The sequence below is a fragment of the Scomber japonicus genome, chromosome 4, assembly GCF_027409825.1.
Source record: "Scomber japonicus isolate fScoJap1 chromosome 4, fScoJap1.pri, whole genome shotgun sequence".
Taxonomy (NCBI): domain Eukaryota; kingdom Metazoa; phylum Chordata; class Actinopteri; order Scombriformes; family Scombridae; genus Scomber; species Scomber japonicus.
In genome coordinates this window covers 33250498-33256287 of record NC_070581.1, presented here as the reverse complement: position 1 = coordinate 33256287, position 5790 = coordinate 33250498, and the positions used below count along the sequence as shown (strand labels likewise).

General features: G+C 39.9%; 1 long non-coding RNA gene across 1 annotated transcript; it reads left to right on the top strand.

The window, feature by feature from the left end:
* Nucleotides 1-2598: 2598 nt before the first annotated feature.
* Nucleotides 2599-4361, top strand: LOC128356788 (uncharacterized). The gene is made up of 3 exons (XR_008321196.1): nt 2599-2743; nt 3478-3591; nt 4329-4361. It is a non-coding gene; the product is annotated as an uncharacterized LOC128356788 (long non-coding RNA).
* The last annotated feature ends 1429 nt before the right edge of the window (nt 4362-5790 follow it).

The window sequence follows — 5790 nt, the reverse complement described above, 5'->3', positions numbered from 1 at the left end:
CATTGGTGTGCTCCTCCTCTCGTACTCCTTCTACACCTACGACTGCACACCAGCCCACTTGTCCAACACCATAACCAAATTCGCAGATGACACAACTGTCTTCGGCCTCATCGCTGGGGAAGATGAGTCAGCATATAGGGACGAGATTCAGAGACTGACTGATTGGTGTTCAGTGAGCAACCTGACACTGAACACCACAAAGACCAAAGAGGTAATACTGGACTTCAGGAGGAAATGTGACACAGACCTTGCCCCTCTCTGTGCGTCTAATATCCAAATGCCTCTCCTGGTCAGCCAACACCACAGCAACCATCAAGAGAGCAGAGCAAAGACTGCACTTCCTGAGAGTGCTAATGAGGCTCAACACCAAAAGGAAGGTGCTGGTGGCCTTTTACCAGGCGACCATAGAGAGCCTGCTAACTTACTGCATGATGGTGTGATACGCAGGCTGCTCTGCTGCAGATAAGAAAGAGCTCCAGAGAGTGGTGAAGACATCAAAGACTCCACAGAGTAGCAATTTTAATTTAATTGCATGAATATACAGTGACAATAAAGTCAATCTACTTATCTTTCTAAAATAATTATTTCATAATAGAAATAGTTGCACTAACAGTGCAGCTCTAAAACCTTGCATGTATTTGCAGAGCTGCAGTATAAATAGAGACAGAGGGGAGGAGAGCAGAGGTGTTTGTGGTTGTTTGGAGGAGGGACTCCATCATTTAGAGAAGTGAGCGACAAGTTCCTGGTTTGCAAGTGAAGACGGAAGAAAGGATTAAACTATCAGACCGTAAGATGAAAGTTTGTCACACTTTGATCTGCTTTTTCTTCCTCAGTGAGTACATTCACTTCCTATTTCTTTATATTATGTTATATTCTTTATTCAAAGTTGGGGTGAAGGATACATGTGACCACATTTCTGTGGTTAAACATGATGAACAGAGTCACTTTAAGATGTCAATCATTAGCAGCACTTGTAACATTGAAGGGTTTAAACACTGAGAATTATCAGTAATTCTTGTTATTTTTGCATGCAAACAGGTTTTACTTCAGTTCATTTGACAGTTTGTGACTAAGTGTTTATTACAGTGACAGTAGAGAGTAGACAGGAAACAAGGGCTCTGTGGGGAGAGGCCGTAGTCAAACCACGGATGTAGTGGTTATGTTGCGTCTTGGCCAATGAGCTACCGGCTCACATCCAGAAATGATCCTTTTCACATTGATCTAAAATCAACTCTTCTAACTGTGTTTGTTTTATATGAAGCAGAATTCAGTTTCTTTGTGTTGTATTTTTGACCTTATTCATAACAAAGTGTTTGTTCTGTTGCTTCAGTCTGACTGCTTTAGCTTAACTGCTTTTGAAACTCTTTCTGGTACATTTGACTAAATAAATATAACTTCTTACTGAGGAGCAGAGAAACATATGAGTAGCAGCCGAAGTCAAAAAGCATTTCAAGACTACAGAGTGTGAACACAGTGTTTCTTTTGTCTGTTTGGTGGTTAGTGAACCATTCAGTTCCTCTTTTTGGAGCTGAGAAAAAAAAAAACTTTGAACCAGTAAATAATGTCTTGTCATGTGGAGAAACTCAGAAAATAATTTACTGATTTGTTTTCTAATGATAATTTGTGATTCTTAAACAAATTAACAATTAAACATTAACAATAGTAAATGTTTGACGTGCAATTACAGTAAAAATTCACACAAAACATTATAAAAAGACATCTGGAGAAATAAAAGACAAATGAATGAGAACAAAGATGTAAATTAAAATATTTAAATCAAATCATCAGTAAAATGTGAGAGTTTATGCTGCATCCATCGAGTCCTTCCTGACAGAATAAATCAAGTCAAATCACAGACTGGTTGAACTGGGCAGCTCCCAGTGTGACTCTGTGGATCAGTGTGGAAATGTTCATTATTGATTGTTGATTTGTTTTCCAACAGTGCTGCAGGATGGAAACATTGGTCTCATCAATGCAGAAATCCCCAGTTTTACAGGAACTGAAGGAGAAAGTATCAAAGTTCCATGTTACTTTGGGACGACTTCAGGCTGGAAATACTTCTGTAAGGTTGAATGTGAACAATACATTCTGACAATGTATGGTGGCAGTGCTCAAAGTGGCAGATACAGCATGAAATATGAAACCACACATACAGGAAGTCTTCTGCATTTGACCATCACACAGCTGACCAAATCTGACTCTGGACGTTACAGGTGTGGTTTGAACAGTTACCGGATGGGTGCACACCAGAACATTGATATCATCGTCAGAGATGGTGAGTTTTTACTGAAAGTCATGAAAATATTTCTTCATGTGTCTGGAGGTCAGAGGAAAACATTTTTCTGACTGCAGCTGATATTTTAATAACCTGATATTTGGTCTAATAATCACTGTGAAGATTGATACAGTCAGTGTTCATTTACTGTCTCAGTGTTTTTAGGAATGAAAATAATAAACTGGCTATTTCAATTTAATGTTGCCATCGTTAATAAGCAGCCGGTCAGCTAAAGGAGCATTTTATTTCTCTCATCAGGATTTATTTTGTATCAGTGTGTTTCTTTTATATTGTTCACAGCTCCGCCCCCTTCAAAACCAAAGCCGACTGCCAGACCTTCAACCCCACCACCACCAACAACAACAACACAGAGTTTCACAAGAAGCTCCACATCTTTATCATCTTCTACTAAAACTACCAACCAGTCTGAACAGAAGCAAACTGAGACAACAACAGATGGAGGTTCAGGTACATTTACCTTTGGAACTTTACTGTAACCCCCCCCCCCCCCCCCAAAAAAATATCTTTCATATTCTAAGATTCAAGATTCACTTTATTGTCATTTCTGAGTATTTGCATCACAGAATGAGACTAAATACTGTTTCTCAGCAGCTCTTGTCAATGCATTAAAAAATAATAATATACATGTACTAAAAATGATTATTTCAAGAACAGTTGCAAAAACTATGAGGGCCGCCCTTTCTGAGACGTTCAAGGAACCTTTTTGAGCTGAGAAGGTTCCTCCACAGTGGCAATGAGGAGGAACCCAAAAGGTTCCTCAAGGCTGCAGAAGATGCATTCATTACTGTTAACAGCTTCAAAAAGCAGCAATTAACAGCAGCTCAGATTAGAGTTAGCTTTGTAATGGAGATGGTTTGAGATGAGCTGGACCACAGTGTGAAGGAAAAGCAGCCAACAAGTTCTCAGCATATGTGGGAACTTAAAGACTGTTAGAAAAACATCTCAGGTGCCTTCATCATAAAGCTGGCTGAGAGAATGAAGAGTGAGCAAAGCAAAACGTGGCTAATGTGATGAATCTGAAATTTAACTTTCTTTGTTGCTACATGATGATATTAAATGTGTTTTTTATAGTTTTGATGTTTCTCTTATTGTTTTACAAAGTAGAAAATAGAGAAATAGAGAAAAACCTTTTAATGAGGAGGTGTATCCAAACTTGATCCAAACACAAACTTGTTCTACAGGTCAATCTACAACAGGTGTGCCGCTGTACGTGGGTCTGACTCTGTTCATCTTCGTGCTCCTGTTCTCCGTGGCTGTGCTGATACTCTGCAAGAAAAGAGCCTCTAAACCCAAAGGTGAACATCTGAAACCATTTCTAACAAATATTAAGACTGTTAATGTGCCTCAAACAAGCTTTCACATGTGAAACAAATATTCTCTCAAACTATGTGCAGTTTGTACTCAGCTGGTCTATTTTAAAGATGAATAATGTTCCCTTATGGTTCAGGCAGAGACTCAGTGTGCCTTCACAATAGTTTAAAACTCACCAAATTATGTTCAGGGGGACTTTTACAAGGAAAATTGATTTTGAGTTCCTGATAAGTTTGGATTAGTCCATGTTGGTTTGTGTCTAAGTTGTTCAGTCTGTGTGTTTATTTACCACAAACTGTCCAACTGCCAAAGTCTTATAAATAAAGCCAGGTGTAAATTTGCTTCACATTTGTGTTGAACACAATGTTATAGTTTGGGTTAGCAAGCCCTGGCTAACTATAAAATCTGTATTTCTAGCTACTCCTAGTTATAGATTAGTGGCTAAAAGGAGCGATTAGCTGAAGAACAAACAAAATACACAGTACTCAGTTTTCAGTCTCCTTTTCATTCATTCATTCATTCAACTCAAACATCAGATCAACAACATGACTGTGTTGCTATGTGTGAAAATGTTTTTAACCCGTCATCAGACTAATTTGACTAATCTTCAGAGTTCTTCAGAAGCTCAAACAGGAACGGACAAAAGTGTCTCCAGAAAGGCCTCAAATGTCTCTCAGATGTTTTAGCATGTACTTATTCTTCTGAACTTTGTGTTTTTCAGAACATCCTGAGGAAGCAGTGTATGCTAATTTCACAGAGGTGAGTTTAAGTGAATTTGTGACATCTGAGCATCATTAGTGTGAAACCAGCTGATATTAATACAAACCAAACCCATCCTCCTCTTCTTCTCCTGCAGACCAGCCGAGAGGAGACCAGAGCGGTCTACGGACAGAGCAGATCTGCTCCTGTGGAAAACTCAGCTGACTCCAGCGTCATCACTGCTGCAGCTTCCCGTCCTCTGAGAAAAGTAAGAAAAAACTGTGGCAGCATTTTAGCTCTGTGGTCAGAAAACAGTAGTGTTGACCACGTTGTGGAGACTCTCAAGGGGGTCATCTCTATGTTCCCACATTTCTAACTTTCTTTTCAAAATTAGGCCCTATGTTCCCACAGGGTTAGGGTTATATTTTACAATTGCATCCATTACATTCATCCCCCAAAATTTCCCCACACTCGTACAGGTCTATGGCACCAGTGTCACATGTGAATCTTTTTGGCCCAAGTGGGAAACAAACCCCAGTCTCCAGCATGATATTCAGGCATCAGCAGATTGGATAGAACTTCAATATTTAAATGTTTTAAATTTGTAAAATTTGAAAACTTGGCTCCATAAGTCCCTGGTTATGCCAATGCTCAAAGCCCTTGTGCCGTGCTGTAACCCAATGAGGGGAAAAGCCTGGGCTACCTGATCTTGCGAGCGCAAAAAGACAGCATTGTGCCCACCCTAGTGCTTAATTTGTAAATTATTGCTCATGAGGGACTTTCACTTGTAGCCTCACAGAGAAACCAGGACTGTGGAAACATAGGGTCTGAATTTTAATAATCTCTTAGAAACGTGGGAACATAGACACGATCCCCTCTCAAGGGTTTAAGTTTTATGTTTAATATTAAGGTCATAGCTATCTCAGCCAATCACTGTATTTGGTGGTTGCTCTCGGCAACTTATGTTGTTATTAGGACTAAAACTTGACATGCTGCTTCAGTGTCAAAATATAAACCTTGAGCTCTTTCTTTTCTTCCAGACTGAAGACGACTCGAATGAACTCGTCTACACTCAGGTAGATTTTTCCAACAGAGCTGGCCCCTCACTCAGCAGCGCCCCCTCTGGTCAGGCAGATAACGTCATCTACGCTGCGCCTCAGAAACGCACTGATGCCAAAGTAGATTCACAGCCTCTGTACTCAGCTGTTAATCCACGGCAGAAGCTTTAATGCTGCTGACATCCTGTTTCCTCCCTCAGTGGCCAACAGGTGAACAGATTGTGTTCAGATGAGTATCACTCACACAGAAAAGGTGTTTTTTCTCTGTGACATCTGATAAGAAGTGATTCATCACAACTGCATGCTTCAGGTTAAGAAGTAGGGGAGAATGGGGTTGGTAGTCACATTCATTAGAGTCCGCAGAAGGCGCTGTTAAAAAGTTTTGGTACTGAAGTTTTCTGAATTTGGGTGAGATGTTACTTTGAA